Source organism: Schistocerca cancellata, chromosome 4, assembly GCF_023864275.1.
Source record: "Schistocerca cancellata isolate TAMUIC-IGC-003103 chromosome 4, iqSchCanc2.1, whole genome shotgun sequence".
NCBI classification, from domain to species: Eukaryota; Metazoa; Arthropoda; class Insecta; order Orthoptera; family Acrididae; genus Schistocerca; species Schistocerca cancellata.
Window position 1 is genome coordinate 916,493,744 of NC_064629.1, and position 27,597 is coordinate 916,521,340.

General features: G+C 41.0%; 1 protein-coding gene across 1 annotated transcript in view; it reads left to right on the top strand.

Moving 5' to 3' along the window:
- The first annotated feature begins 6,220 nt into the window (after positions 1 to 6,220).
- The window catches only part of LOC126184502 (latrophilin Cirl), a 796,671-nt gene continuing 775,294 nt past the window's right edge, over positions 6,221 to 27,597 (top strand). The window contains exon 1 of the mRNA XM_049926894.1: positions 6,221 to 6,745. The gene's annotated coding sequence lies outside the window, so the exon portion shown is untranslated. The remainder of the gene's footprint in view (positions 6,746 to 27,597) is intronic.

Sequence of the window (27,597 nt, forward strand, 5' to 3'; positions counted from 1 at the left end):
GTTGACCCAGCGACATCGTCAGTTATGACTGCAGTCGGCAGAGCATAACTGAGTTTTCTCTGTGGATTAATAGAAAAATGTCGCCTATCGAATGAATCGCATTTCTTGTTGCACCAGATCGATGACTGGCTTTTTGCACGCCGTCGTCCAGGCGAATGGCGACACGAAACATACACCGCGCCACGGATGTTGGCCGGCGAGGACAGTGTTATCCTATGGGGTACATTGTGTTGGGCTTCCATTGGATCTGTGGTGGTAATCAACAGAATCGTGACACCAGTGAACTGCGTGAACCATTATTGCGAACCACCTGCATAGCTTCCTGCTTGAAGTCTCCCCCTACGGCGATGACATATTCCAGCAGGATAACTCTCCGCGTGGGAGGGTCAGAATTGCGCTACAGTGGTTTGAGGAACATTATAATGAACTACAGTGATGTCCTGGCCAACAAATGCGCCTGATCTGTACCCACTGGAACACATTTCGGGCGTCAGCTGCGTGCCCGTAAACCACCATCCCGTAATTTCCTGGAATTGTTTGACCTGTGCGTAGAAATCTGGTGCAACATATTTCTGAATTCGTATCAAGGACTTGCAGATTCCATGCCAAGCAGAATCTCTGTTGTGCTCAGTCTGAAAAGTAAAACAACACGTTATTAAACAGGTGTCTCATCTGTGTAGGTACATACGGTGTTCGGAAATTCCCATTACAGAGTTCTCGGACTTGTAGAGGGCAGTGAGTACATAGCATTTTGAGCAGGAAACCATGTCCAGAAACATATCGTTTCCGTCCTACCACGATTTCAGTTGAGATGGGTAACACGTCCACGTCTACTGAGGGAAAGAGAAAAGACTGAAGAGTTGCTTGTCCTGGCATGCAATAGGGCAGACAGGACGACGTGCCACTGAATGTCGTTTCAGCATGGTTGGGCACCACCTCTCACGTGCGGTCCGGAGACATCTCAACACACGATATGGTAGGCCGACGTGGTCCAACCGCGTGACCGCTGCCATTCCCTGATTTAACTCCCAACGACTACTACTTGTGGGGTCGTATGCAAAGTTTAATTTACGAGACTCTTGTAGAGACAGAGGGAGATTTGATGGCACGAGTTCTGGCCGTTGCATTGGATACTGTAGAGACACCAGGTGGGTGGAGAGTGTGTATCAGAACATATTTCGTAAGGACAATATCTGTAAAAACGTTGGTAGTCTACACATCGAGCCGCTGATGCAAAGCATCGGTACTGTTCTCTACGTACAGTGTACTGGATTATTTTTTGTTTTGAAATAATGTAAAGAAGTAATGTTTAAGTGTTAATACAAACAAATGTGTTTAAGTGATAAATGGATGTTTCGTTATGTTTCCTTTCGAATTGTTTCCTAACAACTGTACTGCTGACACCTAGTTCGGTTTCTCAAGCAGAAGTGGATGAGATGAACATCTGAACTGAAACCGTCGTAGAATGGAAAGCTATGTTTCCGGAGTGGTTTTCTATCCAAAATATACTCCTGCAATGACTAACTACCCCTCACTTAACTTGTCAATGATATGACCTTGTCCTTGACTGTGTTGCATTTTTTCAGCAGCATACAGACACATCAAAATAAGTTTTGCATCACCCCGGTTCCCAGAACTCTTGAAGACAGTCGTTGACTGTGGATATTGTATCACAGACACAGTCCCTTTGACTGTTCAGAGATGTCCCTAACCCCGCCCAAAGATGTAAACAACCCTGCATGAGCAGCGCCTGCTAGACGGAGGGGGTCCGACAGCCGATCAGTTCCAATCATTCCACCAGGAATGAGGTACACGGCTCGTGTTGTGTGTAGTTCAACCAGGCCTAGACGATCAGTACCGCGGTTTGATCGCGTCCGCATTATTACTTTGTGCCAGGAAGGACTCCCAACAAGGAAAGTGTCCAGGCGTCTCGGAGTGAACCAAACCGATGTTGTTCGGACTTCGAGGAGATACAGAGAGACAGGAACTGTCGATGACATGTCTCGCTCAGGCAACCCAAGGGCTATTACTGAAGTGGATGACCGCTACCTACGGATTATGGCTCGGAGGAACCCTGACAGCAACGCCACCATGTTGAATAATGCTTTTCGTGCAGCCACAGGACGTCGTATTACGACTCAGACTGTGCACAATAGGCTGCATGATGCGCAACTTCACTCCCGATGTCCATGGAGAGGTCCATCTTTGCAACCACGATACCATGCAGCGTGGTACAGATGGGCCCAACAAGATGCTGAATGGACCGCTCAGGATTGGCATCACGTTCTTTTCGCCGATGAGTGTCGCGTTCAACCAGACAATCGTCGGAGACGTGTTTGGAGGCAACCCGGTCAGGCTGAACGCCTTAGACACACTGTCCAGCAAGTGCAGCAAGGTGGAGGTTCCCTGCTGTTTTGGGGTGGCATTATGTGGGGGAGACGTATGCCGCTGGTGGTGATGGAAGACGCCGTAACGGTTGTACGATACGTAAATGCCATCCTCCGACCGACAGTGCAAAGATATCGGCAGCATATTGGCGAGGTATTCGTCTTCATGAACGGCAATTCGCTCCCCCATCGTGCACATCTTGTGAATGACTTCCTTCAGGATAACGATATCGCTCGACTACATTGACCAGCATGTTCTCCAGACATGAACCCTATCGAACATGCCTGGGATAGATTGAAAAGGGCTGTTTCTGGACGACGTGACCCACCAACCACTCTGAGGGATGTACGCCGAATCGCCGTTTAGGAGTGGGACAATCTGGACCAACAGTGCCTTGATGAACCTGTGGATAGTATGCCACGACGAATACAGGCATGCATCAATGCAAGAGGACGTGCTACTGGGTATTAGAGGTACGTGTGTACAACAATCTAGACCACTATCTTTGAAGGTCTCGCTGTATGGTGGCACAACATGCAATGTGTTGTTTTCATGAGCAATAAAGAGGGCGGAAATGATGTTTATGTTTATCTCTATTCCAATTTTCTGTAGAGGTTCCGGAGCTCTCGGAACCGAGGTGATGCAAAACTCTTTTTGATGTGTATGCTTATATATACTAGCGAACCCAGAAATGGTTCGCAGTTGCTAAGTGTGTATGAGAGTTGGGCATAAACCCTGAACTCCTTGCGTCTCCTCTCTCTGTCTATCTCATCCTTCCCCTCTCATTGTCCATCTCCTCCTCCACCCCTCCTTCTGTGTGCACCACTCCCTTCTACGAATCCCAGAAGTCTGTAACGGGAATTTCCGAACATCCTGTACTTATTTATTTACCATATACAGGCTGCTTCACAATTCCTGTTACACACTTTTAAAAGTTGTAGAGGAGACTTGGTAGATCAAGTTTTACATAGGAACCAAGCGAAAAACTTTCAGACGTGGTAGTATGGACGAATACAAGAAAAAGTGGCTAACAATTATGGGCTTTAAAAGGCATGCCTGAGGAGCTATGAGAACTTCATCATCTTCGCTAGTGAAACATCTCCTCTACTGAACAAGTGCTCATAGATCTTAAGGTATGCATTTTAGAGCCCATTTTTACTAGCCATTTCTCTTTGTTTTGGTCCATACCTCCACCTCTGAAAGTTGCCTACGCAACAATCTTAGCAACAACAGTACCTGTACACCTATTCCACTGTCAGAGGTATCAAAATTACTTTCGCATATAACTTTCCACTCGTTCATTTCCGGTGCAGGGACCCTTACCTTAGATTGATACATTTATCCTTCTCCATCACGCTTGAAAGTTTGTAATATCATCACGGTATCACCTCGTATTTAAGTACATTTACAGGCGCAGGCGCCTATAACTTTGGCGCTGAGTAACGCCGCCGGATGTCTTTTCCGGAGATGGGTTCCTATGTAATACAAAATCTACTACGTCCCCTCTACAACCTCTAGAAGTTTGTAAGATGAACTGTGAAACACCGTGTATATTAGAAAATATAAATAGCTTAAGTCCGTCCGAATGTTTATTAGATCTTCGTGTGAAAATTTGAAGTAAATCGGTCAAGCACTTTTCGAAAGTTTTGATAACACATTAGATAGAGACTTGTCTTTATAGATTAGTGTAAAGTGTAAATATCATTAAAGAAGTGTCAAAATATAATATTTATAAATAATATTTTGTTGTGCAAAGGCAGATTCTTGGACCGAAACCAATCGTACAATTAAAAATAAATCATACGGCAGCTTCATGTGTAACATTGTCATTTCTACGATTTATCAACACTGCCGAACACAGTTAACAAAAACTATTTCACAGAACGTTAACTGAGCAAACCATTATAGACAGATCACTGCAGTTTCTAATCTACGACTGTGACACTATTATTAACGTACAATCTCTGATTTTAATATTTTACAAATGAAAATTTTCAAGACACGTTTTGTTACTGTGTTTATCTCTTTGATTACAGTACATAAATATTTGCAAAACGTGTCACACGTGGGCAAATCTAATTAGTGTGCCTGATTGATCTCCTGCTGTCAATGCCCGATAAAACTGAAAAATCCTAGGTGCTTCGTTGTTTTTCGGTTCCTGTCCCGCTACAAATGACGCTGTATTTCGATGACGTCTAATATTTCCTTCATATAGCGTCCTCTCGTTTCTTTTTAAATTCTGTGCGCAAGTTAGGAAATCTAAAACTGTTTTACATTTCTTAGCAACTGTATTTGTGTTTCTCACATTTCATTTTCTTTCAATTATATAGCATACATTAACTTAACAGTGGGACTGAAGGCCGCTTCCTGCCGACCATCGTTTACAGTATCACTCTTGACTGCTGGTTGGAAATACAAGACAAAAAATCAAGTGGCAATCCCAAGCAACGTCAATGAATCGGCCAGTCTGGTGAGCATCATGGTTTTCTTTAGAAAGGCGCGTTGAGTAGTGCTTCCAGTTTAGTGTCGAGATAATTGTTCAGCGCAAACAAGTGGAAAGGGAGAGTGACGGTTCAGAGTAGTTTAAATCACACACAGAATTTCATATCACACTTTTCTTTTTTGAATAGCTTCCTGTTCGTGTCGGTCGTTACAATATTCCATAAAGGAAGTTTGTAGCGTTGATTAACAATTTAAAAAGTCAGATTGGTTTCGACTTGAAAAGTCTGACCGGTAAACATAATCAAAATCCTGGGTGGATGCCTGTGTTGTACATGTTCTGTCACACAGCCGTTCAATTTAAGTCAAGAATTGAATATATGGCAACTGTTGAGATGCACGGCGACTCTAATGTCAGGAATAATACTCTCAAGATCCAAAAAAGACGTGGTAGGAGAAACGCTTGAAGAGTTTTCTCTCGTCAATTCACCGAACAGTTTGCTCTTCTGAAAACTTGTGCTACGCGATGCTCAGGGATTTGTATTGTCGAAACACCTACAGACAACTGGTATTTCGGTGTAGCCCGTACTCTTCTGTGTGAAGGACTATAGAGCTCATCTCTGTCTGTTGACAGCAGTGAAGAGGCAATTGTACCCCTACTTTTGAATATAATGAGTTAATTTATCGATTGCTAAGCGTCTTAATGCATTTCACTGACCTCCATTTTCTCTCGCTACAGTCGGCATAAATTTAGCTCGATGACGAAGCACGAGCGAGTGATAAGCGGTTATAGTCACGTCATTTGTGTAATGATAAAGCAAAATGTGGATGAGTACAAGCGAAATGGTTTTAATAGAAGTGAGTCATTGTCTACTCGACAATGGTACAGGACATTTGAAATTCAGAGTCAGGGGTAACTTCAAGTTCACAGAACAATGGTGATGCATCAGATCAATAAATGGCGTGGTCGGTATAAGTTATACGCAGATATACATGGAGCTACACATGATGGAATCAGCAGGCATGCACACGCTCAGTGCTGGGCCTCCAAGTAATTAAAGTGACTAATATTCCTCTTCCTCGTCAGATGCGTACGTTTGTTTTCGACTGTGGGGCCCTGATAAAGTTACTTCTCAGCCGTAGATGTGTGTGTGATACAAGCTTTAATACGACATATTACCTGCATACAAGCGGCCGGCCTGTAAATTTCAGTTGTTTGACAACTCGAGCCCCGTTTTTGTGAGAGTTGTAGGTGCAGCTGTGTCCCCCCTCCCCGCCAAGATTCTGTCGACATGGCAACGCCGGCTGCTAGCACGCGAAGGGCCTCTGGCGGCAAACGCGGCAGGCGGGCTCCAGCGCTGGAAGCTTGGTGCCCGCCAGTCGGAGTGAGAGCGCAGCGCGGGGCGATTGTGCTGGGCTGGCAGTGCGAGACACGAGCCCTCCCCCGCTTTCGCTCGTGGCTTTTGCCAATCTCTCTGCACCGTACACACTCATAGCACCACCTCTAACAACCAGAGAAGAGCTGTCAGCTGCATTCCGCAAGCCGTAGAAACTTGCCTGTCATTTATTTTATTTTATTTTTTATTTTTTTTTATTTGGACGCCGGCTTTGCGTGAAGCATGTGGGAAGAAGACTGGCAGTTGAAGACGGACGCATAACTGCTCCGGTCGTGTGAGGGGCGGTGGGAGGGAAGGTTAGGAATTATTCTGACAAAGAATTAGCGTGTGCAACAGCTATTACACAATATACAGCTGGTGTTTTAGCAAAGAAGATTATTCACACAAGGGTATCCCTTGTGCGTCGCATGTGACTGGTTTCTTCATCAACAATGCATCTCTTGCATAATATTGTTGCTGGCGAGGTCCGACGATGACTGAGCACCCAGACTCAATCAACCCGGACCTGTGAAGAACCACAGGTATGTGAATATTTACCGCCTCACATATTACGATAGTTTTACGCACTGTCACGTTTCGGGTACACAGCTTCAAAAGAAACAGTGTAGTGAAGTTCGAACTCCGTAGACTAGCAAATAACATAATTTAGTTTTCCGCACAATGTTTACGTAGAGAGCGACGCGTGTGTGTTATACACGTGCGCTCGGTTGTAGGTGAGCCGCTGTTGTTTACAGACGGCTTCACTGTATTCACGCACACCGGATTGCACGCTAGTTGTAATTTTCATGCTTGATGTTTCTGCTTACGCTTAATACGTTTGCCCTCATGAATCGTAACACGTATTATATATTATTCTGAAATTCTGGTGAATTATTTGCAGATTGTCACACGCTTTCTGTAGTTGTTAACGCGATAGCGTATGTTACTCTGCTTGTCATTTGATTTGTGTTGTCTCTAATTGTTCGTCGATAAGGTGCGTAGCATATAAGTATTTACTTGTTTATAATGTAGTGATCACTTTTGGGTTGACATTTACTAAATATATTATTAACATGTGGCCCACGTAAATACTTTCTGGAATGTGGGTCTCAATGCTAGTAATTCGATATATTGTGTTTAATTACTCGAGACAGTACTCTTCAGAATGATAATTGGTTATAAAGGTTCTGAAGAGAGTACGGCTCTCACAATTAGTACTTTAGTGTTTGAACTATTTAAAACTGGTGCACATCTTCCGTTAATTCCTTTCCCGACCGCATTCCTTCAGCTTTATTACAGTGCCTTCCTTCACAGCACAAGCCACCCTGACCCTTATAATCATACGTCGTATAACAAGTCATGTGGTTCAATCAAGAGCGCATCCTTACTCGCATTCTGATGAAGAACAATTTATCGATGACAATGTATTACTACCGCTTGACGTGTGCTACTTGAGAAGCGGCATTCGAAGTTAACGCGTACATTTTCGTCATTCACTTCTTCTAACATTGTTATCGCGAACATGTGAAGTTAACGCGTGCATTTTCGTCACTCACGTGTTCTAGCATTGTTATCGCGAACCTGTAATGTCAGAGGGCATTAGGTGCTGTGGTGTCTGTTAGGTAATGATCGTTTTGCGAAAAACCGTAGCAATAATTACAAGTCTGTATACGTGATTGCGACGAACATTTTGTGCAGATTAACTTCTTTTTATACACTGAATAAGAAACCGATGTACAATGGTTACGGTGTGCAACCCATGAAGTGACAAGGGGTATCACACGTTGTTAACCGTAACACTTTTCTAACCATCTCGTTCTGCTCGGTATATTTTATTTGAATCATTATTGCGAATGAAATAGGGAATCTCAGGATCATGGAAGCCAGCTACAATCATACCTAAGCGTTTGCAGTAACCACATTCGTTTATTTTCATACGTCGGAGACATGGACACGTTTATTGTTAGCGGCCCCTGGAGTTAGCGGCGGTCTAAGATAAAGGCTTAAATTTGTTAAATTGCTTAAATTTGTTACTTCTTGTGTATTCATTTTCTAGAGCATTCTCTTGTACATTCGTAGGCGGCAGCATTTGGCGTTCTAACGGTATGATGGGCATTGGCACAATGCCGTAATTAAAGCAGGACTCTTCTACAGCTAGACACAAAGCCCAAGATGGCTGCTAATTTTTTTATGCGGCTCGGCGACGAACATTTCATTTTTCCTTAGTTATTTCGTTTGATTTTTGCGCTCGCTTCTTGCATCTAAGCGGAAAGTCGCTTATGCCGCCAGCACCATCCATTTCAAAGCTGGTCCGGTGTAGCATTCAAATTCCCTACGTGTAACGGTGGTGTTCTCTCCACCGGTGTAATAAAATGCTTTCCTTCGTGCTGTTATGAGAAAAAATATGGCTCACGTTGTTAATCATCAAAATCTTCAGTTGCATCGCTCCCTGCGTCGCAAACTAGTGCTACGTTACGGCAGGCAATACACAGATGTAAGATCTGATGTTTTTGTTGTAGGTATCTGTATGTTTTTGCTATAGTAAATTCCCGCGCCTTCTGCGTGTCCCTGTAGAGATGACGTTTTGTGCTTCAATTCTATGGCTTCCAACCAGAACAAATGGTGCAGATCGTACAGAATTTTTTTATGCTTAGCTTGCTTTTGTTCTGCGAGTTTGGCCCTGTCGTTTCTGCAGAGCGTTATATCACTGCTTTTACTGTGTAAAACATGGAAATACAGATTAAACTTACTAAAAATTAATCAAGATATCGTAATTGGTAACAGTTACTGTGAACACAATTTCATAAATTTTTTAATTATTGATAATTAGGTTAGCAGGATCGTTGCTAACGGAGGATAATGTCTGCGAAGCTCGTGAAGGATTCACGAATTGTCATTGTGTGTCTTGTAGCTATGACGTTATTTTCAATTTTAAATTAGTGAAAATAAAGTAATCTAGGCCTATGACCTGAAATGATGATTGTGTCTGAGATATCATTACATTAGAATTGAAGAGGTAACAGTTTTAATATTGTTTCTGGTGTAATCTTATAAGAGAAAAAGTTGTTCCCGATCGTCTCCAGACAGTTCGGGCAGCGATGTTGTAAGTGTGAAAATTTATTTTGCGTCAGCCGTAACTCCTGAATCGAAATAAATTTCTTAATAGTAAGTTTTAGGCGCAATGTAAATGTTATTTTGAATTGCCCTTAAGCGGGATACTAGAATAATTTTGTTGCTTCGATTTGTCCAGTTCCGCAATAAAACCGGTATGGAAGTTTGTATTTACGCAGAAAACAGTACTTGAACTGGCTGTAGAATTCTCCTCTTCCTTCCACTATGAATACATCACTTAGTTTTTTTTCTTGAGGCAAACAATGTAAATGAGTTTTCATACCTGCCTGAGCATTGCCAGGGGCAGAATGTATAGCTAGGCAACTCGTTTGAAATACGAAATCGCCGTACAGTTATGCGGTTTTGACAGTAAGCCAAGTGACCAAAGAAACGTACGCCTCACGACCGCATCAAGCTTATCAATTCTTCTTAGATTATTCTAACGAAGAGTTTTTAAATAAATGAATCTTTCGGTATCGCTGTATAGCGGTATCGACTTCATTAAATAATATCGTTCTAATAAAATTCAGTGGCGAATACTTATATTTGTGCAAGCTTTATTATAGCAATATTTAAAACAGAAACTAAACGACTTCGCGTAATTTCACCGGAGGTGAAGATTTACATAGGGAGATTAATTGATTTTACTTCGGTCTAGAAGTCTCAAATGCTAGGATGTGAATATGTGGCACTGGTAGTTAAGATAAGTTTCTATTAATCACATATTTACACACTGAAACATTCAGTTTTATAAAGTTACAGAGTCCCTTTGCGGTATTGTCTGTTGGTGTTTTCAAGCCTTGAGGAAATTAACCAACTGCCCTCTCTTTCGATATAGGTTACAACTTTTATAAGTTGCTGATCCCATGTTATCGATGCTTTCTGCTTGCTGTTGACACGGTAGCATTTCGCGTTCATTTTTCCGTTGCGCTTCGCGGGCCGCGCTCAAATCAGAATGTGCGCCGCGCGGCAGATCAAAGGAACGTGCATTTTTCTGCTGCGAGTCTCTCTGCACGCTAAAAAAGTGTATGTTTTGTTTTTTTAAAATTCGCGTTTCGTGCAATATCACTGTAACAGTGTCAGCATGTGGTCGTGCAAACCGCAGAAGATCACTTGCGTAGAACACTTGGCGGGAAAAATGTATTAAGCGTTTAGAACTGTAATGAGAGAAAACGGAATCCAAAGATAGACAGATTTGCATACCATTTTCAAACGGAAAGGATGGATAGCGCTACTATTTTGTCTCTACTTACAGCACGGCAGAGAAGTTAATTTAGAACTGGTTCTGCGCTCGACCAATTTTGAAAAATTATGTGATTTGAATTAAAAATACTGTCTATATAATCAAATTTTGGCATCGTGAGCACATATTCATGTGTACTACATAAGTCCCTGCACTACATTGCGAATGGTACTATGTATTATCAGTCGACCCCTTCCCCGTGCCATACGCCCACGGCGTGAGGGAAAGTACCGACTGGGAAATTAAGTATGATGGAAGATAATCGTTATGGTTACCAAATCCTATGTAACTAAAGCTATCTATTTATATTCTCATTATCGTTTCTGTTGATTCCGAGAATGCCGCAAGGAGGGACCCGCTCCTTGTGATTGCTGTTCGGGTTATTGTAAAGATTTACTACGAAATTGCACTACAGAAAAGAGAAGAGGGCTGAATGCATGAAGAGTGATTAATTTACAGCTTCTAAGGTACTGACATGGACAACAGGCAAGCGTACTGTAGATAGAAATGGGTTTGTGAATGGTATTTCTGTAAATAATAGACACGTTCAGAACCGCATTTACCAATTTAAGGACACGTCAGAATACGAAACATAAATCGAAATTTCTTCTCCCAGCGCACTGTGACACTTTTTGAAGTTCTTAAAATGCAAAAGAATGGCGCATTTATGAACATAGAGGGCGGTAATACTCTTGGATCAGTCAGTTCACCTAATGGATAAATTTAATTACAGTATTACAATAACTAGAAAAGGCATGTTGCCACGAAAACTAATGCCAATCGTAATAGTTTGACTACACAGACGTTGGCTTAATCATACTTGCTGTATGAACGGGTTCGCATTTGTAAAAACAAGGCAAAAACAGAAGTAACAACAGCTACTAGCATTATAGAATGGCAGTGTATTCTACTGAGTTAGGACTAAGAGCATACATGTCAATCAGGAACAGGCGGTTTATTTTCCATATATTTATAAGATTTATAGAATGAAAATAAACACAAAGAAAACAATAGTAATGGCAATGGAAACAAAAAGGTGAAGATAATGCTCAATGGAGAAGCATTACAACATATGCGAAGCTATGATAGAAACAGACTGGAAGAGCAGTACAGAAATAGAAACCAGAATAACAGTGGGGAAACAGGCATTTCATGGAAAAAAAAATTTTCGACAGAAATACGGACAACTTATCTAAGGAAAAGGCTAATGCAATGCTAGGTATGGAATGTCCTCCTGTATTATATTAAAACGCGGATACTGAGGCAGAGGGGTAGAGAAAGGCTTTTGAAATGTGGACATTACTGAGGATGGAAGGAAGAAGTTGGAAAGATGGAGTGATACTGAGAATGGTGGGCTAGCAATATACAAAACTCAGTATCACAACAAATTCACGCTAAGCCGTACTCTTAATGTCTGGCCAGAACGTTCTGCGGAAAGGTATAAAAGTAATACGAAAAATACTCAATACTGAACAACGAAGTAAGAAGTCATAGGCTGCATTGACAGTTACATTTGAAGTTGGTATCGTAGCTTTATTTAATGGGCACTATTCGGTATCAAGTAATGCTCATATCGTACGTAACAAGTGAATAAGGTGATGTGGCCAAGGCATAAAAATGGAATAGCGACAGAATATTTACCAAAATACGACGCACGAAGCATATCAGCAGCGATATAACTACGTAGCTTTCTGCGTCCGGTATCTTGATGATTAAAATTCTTCTGGATGTTGTACGGCGTCATAGTATACAATATTGTGATTATAAACTCAAAACCAACGTTGTGATGTTGATACAGATAAGTAAATTAGAAACGCCACTGGTACATACGGACGAAAGTGCAGAGTACCAAGGCAACCGATGACTTTGTAAGAACTTTACGTATTATGGAGTCACTGTTCTAAATACTTGGGGTCGGGAGAACACTTAGAAAGATGTCGCATATGAGAACTGTTATCGTACCATCTTACTGACAAATATAATCGAGTACTGAGAACAGGGATTTACGGCGATTGGAATGCCTCGTTGTAGAAAGATTGCAATTGAGTGGTAGCAGTCTCTCAAATATTACTACAGCGATATTAACAACACAACGACTGGAAAGAATGTTTGCAGTGCTGCAAGATATCACATTGTCAATTCACCATCGCGCGGGGTAGCCGAGCGGTCTCAGGTGTTTTGTCACGGTTCGCGCGGCTCCCCCTGTCGCAGGTTCGAGTCCTCCCTCGGGCATGGGGGTGTGTGTGTGTATGTTGTCCTTAGCGTAAGTTAGATTAAGTAGTGCGTAAGCTTAGGGACAGATGACCTCAGCAGTTTGGTACCATAAGACCTTACCACAAATTTCCAAAAATTTGTCTATTCACTGTTAGACGGAAGTATCGTGAAAAGAGGATCCGATAACCTACGCGCTGGCATACGTACTGACGGATTGTGCTTTTTGAGCAGGGCGTTGGAATTATTCGCAAAGGTGGCGGTAAGGGGCGACCAAATACTCGCGGCCGCCAGAGGGGGACAGGAGGAGACGTAAATCTGAAAACGTGTTCGGCAACCTCCGGCTGACGTCGGGGGCAGTCGGCTCGCGGCAGCGCTGCCTCCATTCAATAAGCTGGAGGTTTCTTTGTTGATGGCTTCGGCACTGCCAATAGGGCTACCAAAGTTGAGAAGCGTTAACAAGCCCTCCCCCCTTTTACGCGTCTTTCCCCAAAGCCTTTTCTCCACTGGGGCCATCTTACCATCTGTTGTTGAAGACACAAGTAAACAGTTTCAAAAACTTGGTACCGCTCGGAGCAGACTTTCCACTCTTCTTGATCTGCGTGTTTCATTAACTCGTGGAATTATTACGTTCTACTTTTGTAAACGTTTTCTCCTTTCTGAGGGGTTTGTCAGTCTTCTGACTCGTTTTGTGTGGCCTGCTACGATTTTATCACTTTTACCGAACTCTTTATTTCAGATTAGGAGTTGCAACGAACGTCTTCAGTTGTTTACTATAAATATATATTAGTCTCTGCCGTCCTCTGTAATTTCTTCCGCGCTACGGTTCCCTTTCTTACAGTCAGTTATTATCTGGTGTCTTAATCTATGTTCTATCCAGTTAGCTATTCCTTTTGTCACACAGATTCTTTGAAAACCTCAGTTCTTATCCTACAGCCCGCTTAATTTCGTACATCCTTCCCTTAAACCACATTTCTGGAATTTCTTCCTCAAATTAAGCCTCCAGTTTGGTACCAATAGACTTCCTTTAGGGAATTTTGCTTTCTAAATAGCAGAATTCCTTCACTTCGTCCACACTTTCACAGAGGGTGGACCAACATTATTACTGATATTATTTAACACTCCAGTGTAATCCCAGTTCTGAAACTCTCATTGATCATAGATATTCGGGCTCAGCAGTTGAATACAAATGGCTGCATCCCTGCCTAACGTCCTTCTTGTAAATATTCGGCGTATGCCCCTTAGTTCGGATGGTGTAGTAAAGTAAAGCAGTCATTAACCCTAAGAATGAGCCGAACATCACAACTCTGTTTCTATTAGAGGTGTTATTTTCTCGAACTGGGGAACCGTTTGACACAACGGTACATAGAGACCGCAGATTTAGAAGTGGAACCGTAACCACGTGTTCGTATGCTTGCTACTGGACAGGGTTACGTGAATGCCACACGCTGTTTGTCAGCTTCGGTTTCGCAGTGAACATGCCCCTCAGTATCTGGTATTACAGACCAAGTACCATCGTCTCAATTATCGTAGCTGTACCCATCCATAAAACAAAAACGTTCTCCAGTCGCTCCTCTCCATCTCTGGAACAAGCTACACAACACTCATTATGATGTGCTACTCAAGAAAAAGCTGAAAGTCTTAGTTTTTGTCATTCCTATTTACGCTCCTTTCTCTTTTCATTTTTCACGTACTAACGTCACAATGTTTTCCCCCTATCTTTATTACTTGTTCCACGACTTCAACACCTCTCTCTCCCTCATTCACTCACTCATTGTTCTTGCTGTTCAGACTCTAATTGTACAAATCGCCTGAATTTTTCCTCCGTGCGCAAACAAATGTAAACAGTTATTTTCGCTCTCGTTATTCTGTTTCTGTCATTATTATATCGAAATACAAAAATTCCGTGTTAAATACAAAGTTATTATAACCCGTATCATAATGAACGTAATGATGAAATAGGAAGTTTACCTGGCTGGATGTCAGAAAGGGCGTTATGGCCCAGATATTTTTAGGATAAATAACACAGTCAGTCCTGTGATATCAAGTCTACAACGTTTAGATTATTAAAGTAAAGTTTACAATTCGAGCTGCGAATTTCGCTGCGCTGTAAAGTGTGACTGCCATGCACTCGTATTGGATTTTCAGAATCGCAAAAAACGTAGATAAAACTGTTTACGATTCCATTAAGTTAAGATAACCCATTACAATATAGTTATTGGAAAGTTCGTGAGTTTTAAAAACCAGGTATGAAACAATCTATAAGATTTAGCTTCGCTTACTATTAAGCCACAATAGTGGCTCGTGCCAATAATTCTGTAACAAGCATACTATTTCTACTCTGAAACGAAGAACATGAGAGTATATCACAGTAATGTCTTTGTGCACTTTCCTTTGTCCATGGCACATTATTTAAAATAAAGCTAAGCAATTACCTCTAAATTTTCCGACCACAGCTTGATATTCGTATCACTGCATAAGTGATAAACACTTTAAATTTTTTTTTAAGTTACCAGTATTTCGTAGCATCCTTTACTTTTCGCGTTCCTTAAATACCTACTAAATGAAACGTCGTCAATAACTGGTGTTAAATACCAAGGTTTCATCCAGATTCTGCATTTTAGCTATCCCCTGCTGTTTGCTCGGCTTATTATAACTCTTGCTGGGATGCTTCACATCCTCTTGTGCATTCTCCCTCCTATTTCTTCTGGCAGTTACCTCTTGAATTCTGTCTAGTGAATTTAACAGCTTTCTGTAGCACCACATGCATCCAGTTCCCATCACCTGCGTTTTGCATCTGCACAATGTAAATCGTACGCATTGTGTTTGACGTATCAGAAACAATACTAAAAGTCTCAAAACGATTTTCTCTTTGAGTTGAGTTCAACAAAGTGAAAGTGTCCCAAAAATCGAGTTAGCCATTGTGATATTCGTAAGTCACTAATTTTTGCGTTCATCGATGAAATAAATGCGAACGAAGCAAATGTCATAAGCCATTTGATGTATAAACTTGACCATGCTGCTAAGCATATTTTTGTATGTCGCCTCAGTGTTTCCTGATTACTTTCAAACCTGGCTACATATCCTACGCATCTTCATTTTCACAACAGTCATTACATCTTTCACTTAAGTCTGTACTCTGATTTGTTTCTTTCCTGTGTCTCTCAGTAATTCACAGCACGCCGCTGTGCAGCCACAAGTTTTTGAGTGGTTTTCACAACAAAAGTCAGTGCCTGACTGCCATATGTGAAAACGGCTAACACACAGTGATTATGAAATACGGGGCGAGCTTAGTCTAGAAGACTATTTGATTTACCAAAAGAAGTCCAGGCCAGTTTTACTCTTCCGTTATTTTATATTGCTGACCATTGAGACATTGCCTTGAACTTTGCTAAACATAAAAACTTCTCAGCTTGTCTTAGGACTACTTGTTAATTTGTCCGGTTTTCTTTTCATTGTATCCATTATAATTGTTTTAGTCTTATTATAATTAATTTTCTGGTCTACATTCAAATTTGCTGTATTATATTTCACAATTCTGTTGTTTTTCTGCACTAGAGGCTAACCGTTTATCAGCAAAACGCAAGGTGATTTAGATATGTTCCATTTACACAATCCACCTCTCATTTCCCAATTGAAGAGAAATGTAATAAGATATTAGCCTCGCAGAAATTGATAATAAGGTCGTCTTCAGTGCTTACCACTTAGCTTTTATTTTTCTGATTAAATGGGACTTTACACTACTCAACTAGCACATTAACACTATCGTCTGGTGTTCAGTGGATTGTAGTATTAATTTTAACAATTTTTAACCGTCTCTCCAAATAACTTCGGTGAAGAATCTGCTCCTGTGTGTTCGCGTTCTTTGCAAGATTATTATTACTGCCCGCACAAACAAATGTTGGGATTTTCAGTCAACAAAAAAAGATACTCGCTTTCATATAAATTCGTTTCGCTGTTTGCGTTGGCGATTATAAAAAAAAATGTGAGTATGTTGCCGACGATGATGAAATTTTGGGCCATTTTATCAATGGGAAAGAAATAGCGTAGGGCGAGTGCCTTAATGGATATCTATTCATAATGTACTCTTGTCTTCTTGTAGAGAGAAAAAAATTCTTTGTTTCTTGCATGTAAATGAAATACCTGTACAAGGGAAAATAGATTAGTCATTGAGAGTGCCTTCGCAAGCTTTAAATGAAATTGGCGGTAAAGGCAACGCTGATGTAACTGAGTCTAATTCAACACGACAGAAAAAGTCTGAAGAAGTATATATATGCCCACGCGTGGGTATTTGTGTAAATGAGCATGATCAGGATTTGCTAAAAAAGGTAGAAAAAGTTACCGAAAGTCGTCAGCTGCTGCTCAATATATTCCGTACAAATTGAAACTAGTACTTATTTCTTAGATGTTCTATAATTGTGTACAATGTGCGAAGTATTAGTTCTCTTCCGTTATGAGAAAGTAATCGTAATGACTATTGCCAACACTGTCAGATATTAAAGTTCCGCAAGCTCAGACGGTAGCTCTGATGGAATTATTTTCTGCTGTGAGTAACAGGAACCTGTTAGCTGTCGTTCGTCTCGGTAGCTGCGGCGTCAGCGCGGCAGAATGCCAACCGAAGGGGCCCGCGTTCGATTCCCCGCCGGGTCGGCGATCTTCTGCGCTCGAAGATTGGGTGTTGTATTGTCCTTAGGCTCGTATCGTCGTAACTAATAGGAAAATTGTCTCCAGTGCACTGTCGTATCGTCTTTCCATTAGTGAGATGGCTGCATGGGCACGAACCGGAAAAAAAACTGTTGTGTGGCATGCGCATTCCTGCCAACGCTGTACATGATTATGTTGCTATTTCTTTATTGGGAATTAGAGATAGAGTTCTGACATGTACACATTTAGTGTTTCCTTGATTTTCACTAATTAACTGTAAGAAATTTTGGAAGTTAGACGTCCCTGAATTTTCTATTTAACGTTCAACTGAAATGTGCAAGAATTTTCAGTAATGGACGTAAATACGTTTAATGAAAATTGGCACGTAAAGGTGACGAGAAGAGTTAAAGAATTGTTTCGGTTTGTTTGTGATAAAGAGTAAATACTACTCGCCCTTCTGTGTGCTAACCTAATGCCAGCTGCTACAGTTTCTGACGATTTTTGGTGTAGCTAATGCAGTGAACAACTAGTTATCGAACCGGAAGACTTCATTTTAGATATATTTTACTTTCGTTTTATTTCTGCGTGATAAGCCATAAGATCATCACTCGAATGAGGTGTTGGCTGAAGCATTGTATTGCGTGCAATAATGAAAATAAGCTGTATTTTACGACCATATAGCATAACTATTAAAACCTTAATGTTGGATCCGTAGACGTACGCACCATAATTGTAATGATCTCATATCTGATGATACGTAAGGACGAAACACTGTTATACTGAAATAAAAAAGCAAACTTCAGAACTCTTAGGTTACAGCTCAATTTGCATGTACGGTATAATTGCTCGCTAGGAATTATTAATGTGTATAGTTCACTTTCTGAAGTAAAAATAAATAAATGAAGAGTGGCCACGTCTTAGACAAGCACATCGGGTGATACGCGGAATATTGAGAATGGTGGAACATATAAGGAATCTGATGTACCGAGAAGTGCCCTCAGTTCGCCGGTATAAAAGTTTTTTAGAATGGAGTGGACTTGATGCCCTTGAGAACTGAATTACCAGAAAAGGCAAACGGCAACAGTGGCTTCATTACTTAGTGTTTCCTATCAAAGGAACCAATCACGCACTAGCACTACGTCGTTTATGAAAACGTAACTGTGGGAATTTGAATTTGGCTCATCCAACACGTCGTATATGTGGAACCTAACGAAACATATAGTGAGAATTCGTGAGAACAAGTTCGTTATTCATTACAAATCTGGCTTATATCGGTGAGCGTTTTCCCGGGGACTGTGAAGATTTTTCCTACGCTTACGTAAGTTACAGAATGTTCCTCACTGTTAATAAATCTCAGTCGCAAACAAGGAGAACATTTCGGTATTGTGGCAAGACATGGAGGCCTCACGAGAAGTAACTCAATTGGTTGTAGCGTTGTTAATATTGAACCACGCAGAAAAATGTCGCCCAACGTAGATATGTTGTTGAAAATAAAATTGATAACTATATTTATGTTATGTACTAATTAACATCTGTATCGTAGCCGTTTATGTTGTATCCTGTGAAACATATTGACTTATGATTATTGAGCAGGCATGTACAAGAGTAAACCCTATAAACCATCGGTCAACTACTTAAACCTAACTAAACTAAGGACATCACACACATCCATGCCCGAGGCATGATTCGAACCTGCGGCCGTACCAGCAGCGCGGTTCCGGACTGAAGCGCCTAGAACCGCTCGGTCACAACGGACGGCTTAAATTTATGAGACATAGAAGTTACTCCGTTTAGCTAACAATTGTAGGTGTTAGTCGTGGTGTAGTTTAAGGAAACCAGGAATTTTCCTGGTCTGCTTCAGCTAAACTTCCGGGAACATTAATCGGAATTGTTTTACCGAAATCATGTAGATGTAGATCTTACCAGCGATACTCTCGCTTTCGAAAACGCATCAGTCAGAGAAAAAGTCATGCAAGCAGTAATAATATTTTGCGTACCTGTTTTTCTGTGGCAACCACTAACATATCAGTCAAGATGGTACCATCGAATGAAAAGAATAAACTGTCTCTTGGCTACAGCTAACAGTTCACGTTTATACAGTGCTTACGGGTAGTACCATATAATTCACGCTCGTAGAATAGTCTCACTTTTATTTAAAAAAACTTAAATATTAAAACAAATACTTCAAAACATTTTGTGGAGAAAGAAACGCTCATTATGTAAATAGATCTATATAGGCTGCGATTTTATCATTATTTGAACATTATACAAAACGAAAATAATGGGTAGAAAGAAATCAGAGTTATGTTTGTGAAATGAACATCAAAACAAAAAAGAATATTAACTTAATTTGTGTGATGTGTAGTTCAGAAAGGTTTAGCATTCTGTGTGTGGTAAAACTACAGTGTATATTTACAGATCAACGTAATTTACTGAAGTATATTTTTGAGTTTATTATTATTATTTTTATTACTGGTTGTGATGATGTGTGTAGTAGCAGTAGCAGTAGTAGTAGTAGTAGTAGTAGTAGTAGTAGTAGTAGTGTATTGCAACTTGAATATACCCCTTACAGTATAATTTAATTGATATATTGCATATTTAAGGAGCTACTAATTATTTTTATTATTGCTAGTTGTCGTTACTTGATTCTACTACTTGCATTATGAAGCGATATATGCATCAGAAAAGTAAGAAACGGCATTCCCTTCTGTCAGTTAAACAGAGAAAAGACTGTTATTTCGCTCGTTCTACTCCATCTGAAAACACGCAGCCAACTATTGCAGCTGGACAGTAACTGAAAACGGTGCGTCTATGTTTACATACCAAGACACGAACGGCACTGCAGGCGAAGCAAGACCAGCGGTATTTTTTCTCGCTAAGAGGCCAGCCAGTGGAAGTCACAAAATATCCCCCACGTGGTTTAGTTTCGCCTTCGAAGCAGTTTGTTTCTCAGAGGATACTAAAGCGCATTGCGAACGAACAACGCATAGCTTTGTAGGTTTGGACGTTTAGGGGGAGCAATAAAACGAAAGACTCGAAATGGCCGTCGGTGAGAACCTAATGTTAGTGGAAGAAACAGTTTGTCATAAATCGAAGACTAACTCTTAGTAACTGGTTGTATCCGAAGGGAAACTGGGAACGCCTGTGCCGCAGTAGGTGTTCTTGCGGCTAGAATAGCTACCTAACAGACCTTTCCCTAGTTGCAGCTTAAACGACCACCTGTGGATCGCGTTCGTAACCTATTTTCGATTCTGGAAGGGAGAAAGTTGTTGTACTTAAGTAGTTATCGAATGACTAGTAGATGACGTTTAGAACGTCTTAAGTAGTAGACACTAGGTTATAGTTTGGGATGTTCTTGCCTTTGGTCCGTTGCAGTTGATTAGCAACACTGGCTAAACCGGACACGGAATCGATTTAACTTCTGTGGAGTAGCTCCGATAAAAGAAATAATAACTGCTCAGTATCTATACGGAATTTTACCCCGCGCTAATTCGTTTTGTAATTTACTATTACAGCTAATGCACAGTTTTACACACAAGGACATATTTCATTTTCGTTTGTTTCTGCATGCCCCATTGACGAGTACTCTTTAAACCCTTTTGTGTACTCCAAAAAGGAAAAAAAAATGTTTGTTGCAAAAGCTTTGTTGTTAATGACGCGTTTCGAACGGTTGGCGCATCATCAGATTATCTGTACGTAATAACAAAAAAGGTGTATGTTACATGTAAGTACGCGAACTTATTTGGCACCGACAGTCACCGAGACTGAGCTGTTTAGAGTTTTGCAATATTACGAACAGCTTTGTCGTATGATTTTCGTAAAAATCTGACAGGACAGAAGAGTTCACTACCATTTTCCACTAAATAAATTCTCTATAGCCGGGATAATACAGAGAAAGGAATAATACCTGTGACCGTACTGTCTTTGAAGTGCACGTGGTCCAACAGGTGGAGCCTCCCTGTATAACATTTTCGCTCTTGTCCGTATTAAATAAAGTTTCTATTTGAAATAACCATCATTCTACTTCCCACTCTTCTAATATAGATAGAGCGCAGTGTTTAAGACGCTGGACTCGTTCGGCCACCCCGATGTAGGTTTTCTGTGCTGTTCCTAGATAGACAGCGGTTCCTTTCGGAAAGGACACGACACATTTCCTTGCCCTAATGTCCTCTAATCGATGGGACTCCTTCCACAGTTAGAAGAGCTGAATATCTGTAAGTATGCACTACTACGTTTGTCCATATGTGACTGGGATGAACTGGTCGAGCACAGAACATCTTTTAAAATGTTGTTTATGTTCCTCGTGTGAAGGTGGGCCGCCCTTTGTAAATGTTCATCGTGTGTGTGCCATTAAACAGAGAATGGTGTGGTGTAGATTGTTTTCCAGTGAATCGAAGAGCACTCACATAGCGCACGTCCACAGATATGTTGATTTTAAAGTTCAGAACAATAACAGACATAATCATACAGCACTGCAGCAAACCCATAACGAATGCAAAACGAGGCCCCGGCAAGAAAACACGAAGACTGAAACAACCGTCTGAAGATGGAATTGTAAGAAATCGGAAACCGACCGTAGGTTGCTCCAAATAAACCTTTTTAAATAATACGTAGGGTGTTTGCTGTTTCAATTCAAACCTTACCGAACGTTGTATCTGCTCTGGGGTAAAAGTCCGCTGTTAGTGTGTCAAACCACGGTGACACCTATAATTTTTATAGTTTTTTCAACAAGGAAACCAAATAATCACCTTAACGAAATGGAAATACTCGTGGCAAAAATGTGTGTAGATAGTAAAATTTGTAATTTGAATAAATTTGAAATGCAGTAATCTAAGACAGAAATAACAGAGAGATTTCAGTTAAAATTAAATTACGTAACCAAATACATGCAAAAAGCGAAGCAAAGGAATTTACTTTCTGGATAATTAATCATATTGCCACAACCAATTTTTATTCTTAATATTTTGAGTAATTGAGAGTAATGTATACGTGGAAAAAAATAAATGTTTGTAAATCAAACAAAAGTCCGACTGTAACATAATTCGATGTCACTTCTTCTCTTCTTTTTCTTGTGTTTTCGTTACAATCCTTGTAAATTAGGGCGGCCTCGGTTTTGTGCCATTGCCTTCTCCTCTCCCCACGTTCTTCCTGCTTCTGTCTCTCTCCAGTGTCCTCCTCCATGACATCCTCTTCTGCGATGGCACGAGGGATTCCAGTTTGATTTTTGCTCGGCTATTTTTTTGTCTATTATCAGTATATCTACAGTCTTCTGGTTCGTATCTTGTGTAGCATTATGAAAATAACAGTACCATGATCATGATCTGCATTTGCTGTACTTGAATAGGTAAACCTATTCCCCTTCGGTGTTGTGGTTTCATCAAACTCAGCTCACTAGGCCGTAATTATCTTCCGATGTAAAGTAAGGGAGAACCTGTTGTCGGGAAACTCGATATAGTTTCCTGAAACTTTTATTTAATCGACAATCATAATTATTGTAGTGAATCAGGGGTTTCAGTGTTGAACTATATGCGATATCGAAACTGAATTCTAACTAAATGTGACGTAAAAACTGAGCTCTAATCCATCATACAATAACTTTTAAATGTACTGCTGTGATAGTAATGTGAACTGAAGATAGTTGCTGTGCAACCGAAACCGGAAATTGGGTACAAAAATTATGATACTGTCATTGAAATAAGATTTTCCAACTAGTAAAACGAACCACCGTGGCCTAACCCATATCGTCACAACGTCGTGCTTTACATAAAAGAAAACGACATCATTTGCAATATATACAGACGATACTACATAGCAAGAAAAGTCATAATTACAAAAAAAATGGCTCTGAGCACTATGAGACTTACATACTGAGGTCATCAGTCCCCTAGAACTTAGAACTACTTAAACCTAACTAACCTAAAGAAATCACACACATCCATGCCCGAGCCAGGATTCGAACCTGCGACCGTAGCTGTCGCGTGGGTCCAGACTGAAGCGCCTAGAACCGCTCGGCCACTCCGGCCGGCTCATAATTACAATGGGAGATTGCAAATAGAGCACACTGTTAAATATTTTCCTAGTTAGATTTGTAATTGTAATGATCGTGATTTTCCCCGATCTGGCGAGAAGTCGATACAACTAATTGTCTTAATGTACTCTCGGCAGTATTGACGTATACGTGTCGTTTCCAGACTTAATAGTTGCTACAGTTACAAAGGAAGTGCTGCTGGCAATGAGCTACATACTAAACCTACGACCAACTAGTCGCTGGAAGCATGCCTAAACAACAGTGAGCAAGACAGCGATTCGTAAAGAAATAAATATTGTACGTTGTGAATTTACATTTAGGCATCTCTTAGGACGATACAGTTTTCTGTTGAGCTGTGTAGGATAGCATCGCATACTAAACTGATAGACCGAATTATGTTGTCGAGAAAATGAGTTTCGGAAATTTTGAGGACCGGTGTTCTGGAGGATTATAAAACAGTTACGCAGCTTCCATAGTAGATCTCGTGTCGGGATCATTAGAATAAGGTAGAGCGTGGCGAAGCATGTGAGCAGTCATTTTTTCCCCGTTTCATACGCGAATCTAGTAGAACAAAATCGCTAATGTTGCTATCAAGCACTTTCTGCGTACACTGTGCAGTAGATAACACTATGTAGATACAGCCCAAGTGTGCCCTGTGTTAATACGCGTTAGGCGTGGGCATAGACCAGTCCTTCTCAGCTAGGTGAATCTGATAACTGCCTATGTCTTCGGTTTTTGTTCATCAGAGTACCTCACGAAAGGAAGTTGAGAGTTGAAACGTCCTGCCAACCTCTATTTCAGAGCGGGTGGAACGCAGATTCTGATGCACGAGCCTGGAGAAACATTTTGGGCGTGTTCTTTAAACAACGCGCTGCAAATGCACTATGTGATCAAAGCTATTCCGACACCCCTATATAATGCGGAATTGACCGTCAGTATGACAGGAGGCGGGGAGTATTTATTGTCAGAGAAGCAATGCAGAATGGGTAGGTTACGAGAGCTCAGAGTCTTCGAAAGTGGACTAGCCACTGTATGTCACCTGAGAAACAAATCCAGCAGAGACATTTCAGTCCATCTAAAGCTGACCGTGTTGACTGTTGGTGATGTCTTTGTGAAGCGGAAGCGCGAAGCAATAACAAGAGCTAAACAAACATTCGGCAGACCTCATGTAATGACAGTCGGGGGCAGTGGACCATGGCGGCGGATGGTTGTAAAAAGGTCGTGCGAAATAAGCGTTGCAACTGGCAGCCCAGCTAACACAATGGTTGTGCGTAGGAAATTAAAAAAGGTTGAGGTAGAGTGGTCGTAATCTGCGCATTTCTGTTGTCAGTGCTGCTGGTGTAAAGAGCAACGCCACGGAAAAGAGTGATTTGGAGCAATGAATCACTCTGTACCCTGTGGCAATCCGATCGAATGCCCGAAGAACACCGCCTGCTGTTATGTGTAGTATCAGAGTGAAGTACGGGCGAGGCGGTTGTCTTTCATTGTTAGGATGTGGTCAGCTTCTTGCATTTAAGATAAAGCTAAATCCGTAAGGATGCAAACAAATTTCACACTACATAGAGTATAGAAAGATTTCGTAGAAGATGATTGTATCACCATGATAATGCACCCTGTCAAAAAGCAGCGTCTCCGAGGCAATGCTTTGTGGACATTAACATTCGCCGGCCGTTGTGGCCGAGCGGTTCTAGGCGCTTCAGTCTGGAATCGCGCGACCGCTACAGCCGCAGGTTCGAATCCTGCCTCGGGCATGCATGTGTGTGATGTCCTTAGGTTAGTTAGGTTTAAGTTGTAGGAAACTGATGACCTCTGAAGTCCCATAGTGCTCAGAGCCATTTGAACCATAAACATTTAACATATCTGGGATAAGGTAGAACGTAGACTTCACTCCAGGCCCCTAATTCCATCATTACCTTTTGTGGTTTGGTCTGATGAGGAAGAATGGGCTTGCATTTGTCCACAGACGTTGAGACATCTCATTAAAATCGTCCTCTAGAGTTTACGCCGTCATAAAGCCGAAGGGTGGACATACCCCATATCAATGTTTGGGTCCTTTTGCTCAGATAGTGTAATTTAGGTAAACCGCAGGAAAATGTGATCCGGGGAGGTCGGACAGGACTCGAAACTTGATAGCGATATTTCGTACTTGTCTCATTCGTCAGATTTCCTTCTCCGTTGGTGGTGAACTTTGCACAGAGAAATGTCGTGTCCAGACCTGTGTGTATAACGTATTTCAGTAATTACATCATTGCAGTTCTTGCACAGCACCCGTGTACAGGCTCGTTGTTTACGACACTGTTAACTAGAACAGACTGCAGTTCTGAAGATAGCAAAGAAAAGCTACCGAGACCGAAACGTTATCGACAAATTCAACAGAAGCAAGACTGCAGAAATCAATGTCGAGGGATACAAAAGGGTAGCGGATGCTGAGAAGGGAGACAGGGCCGTAGCTTATCCCACATGTTACTCAGTCTCTGTATTGTGTAACCAGCATAGAAAACTAAGGAGAAATTTTGAAAAGAAGTAATAATTTAGAGATAAGAAATCAAATCTTTTAATGTTTGCCAATGTCATTGTAATTCCATCACAGACGCGAAGGACGTACAAGTTCAGTTGAACGGAATTGGTAGTGTCTTGGAAATATATTAGAAGATAAATGTCAACAAAAATAAAAAATTGTACTGGAATGTAGTCGAATTACAAGTGATAGTGAGGGAATTCGATCGGAAGTCAGGGAGTTTTGCTATCGTGACAAAAAAAACCGACGAAGGCAAAAGTAAGTGGAGATAAAATATAGACTGACAATAGAAAGAAATTTTTTTTAAAAAAAAGAGAAATAAGTTAACGTAAAATATAAATTTAACTTTTAAGGTGTCTTTTGTGCAAGCAGAGTGCCTGTAGCCATTGCCCAAGATAGACCAACTTAGAGAGCTGTATCACGCCGATCTGCTGTAACGACAGCAGAAGCAACAATAACCATATATTCGTAAGACTCGTGTACAGCTGCACGGCTGTTGAGCCAAAGTGCGTTATCTTGCTGGATGATTCGATAGTTAGAGCAGTGACTAGGGCAGCGGCTCTCTTACTTTGTCCCAGGTTCGATTCCCGGCGGGGTCAGGGATTTTCTCTGCCTCGTGATGACTGTGTGTTGTGTGATGTCCTTCGGTTAGTTAGGTTTAAGTAGTTCTAAGTTCTAGGGTACTGATGACCATAGACGTTAAGTCCCATAGTGCTCAGAGCCATTTGAACCATCTCTTACTTTGTAAGGTTTCTCTTTTAAGCCACTCGAATTTTAGCTGTGCTCCTTCGCCAATCTAATCGCTATCTGTAGTAGGAGACTTGAAGAATGATTGACTCGAACAGTGGATGTGAGAGTCCTGTGTTGCCAGCCAAATTATGAGTCAGAGACAGGCGGAATGAAGTACGTATCGCAGTGAAAGGCACGATTTGCGGCTATTAGACGAACACGAGTATCTCCGCGTGTGTAAGGGCTGTCTCGACTCTTTATCTTATGCCAGGTGGCACCGAATCTTTCGCGCTTCTCGTATCCTCCGTACCAGTATGTAGCTACTACACAACAGGTTCTAAATATTTAAAAAAAAGACCATTTTCCATCTCTACTATGACGTCAATAGCACAATGTATCCGCTGCTAAAAACTAAGAAACTCAAGCTGTGAGAACATAATTGTGCAAACACTATGTCATATTGTTCAGAAAGCTTAGATGAAAGATATACTATTCTAATTATCATTCTTGATTTCAACACATTTAAAAGCATCCGGAATCACTGAGTCACTTTTCAGAAGTCATTAAAGAGATACGTATCACCGTAGAAAGAGCATTACAATAACTTAATATTCTAAAGTAAGTACCATTTATTAATTCTAACCTCACTGAAGGACGTGCTATGGTCATATATAACCTAGTCAAGTTTTGTCCTACATAACCTTTACAGTACCGCATGTGACTCCTGGACTCGTAATAGGATGCGGTATATTTATTCATAACAAATCACATAAACAAATTTCACACATAATAGTCAGAAGATATCTCTCACAAATGAGAAATAATGCAGGCTCATAAAAAATGTCCCATACAGAAATCGGGAATAAAAAGTAGCATACTGAATAGTTACGTATCAAGAAATAAACAATAT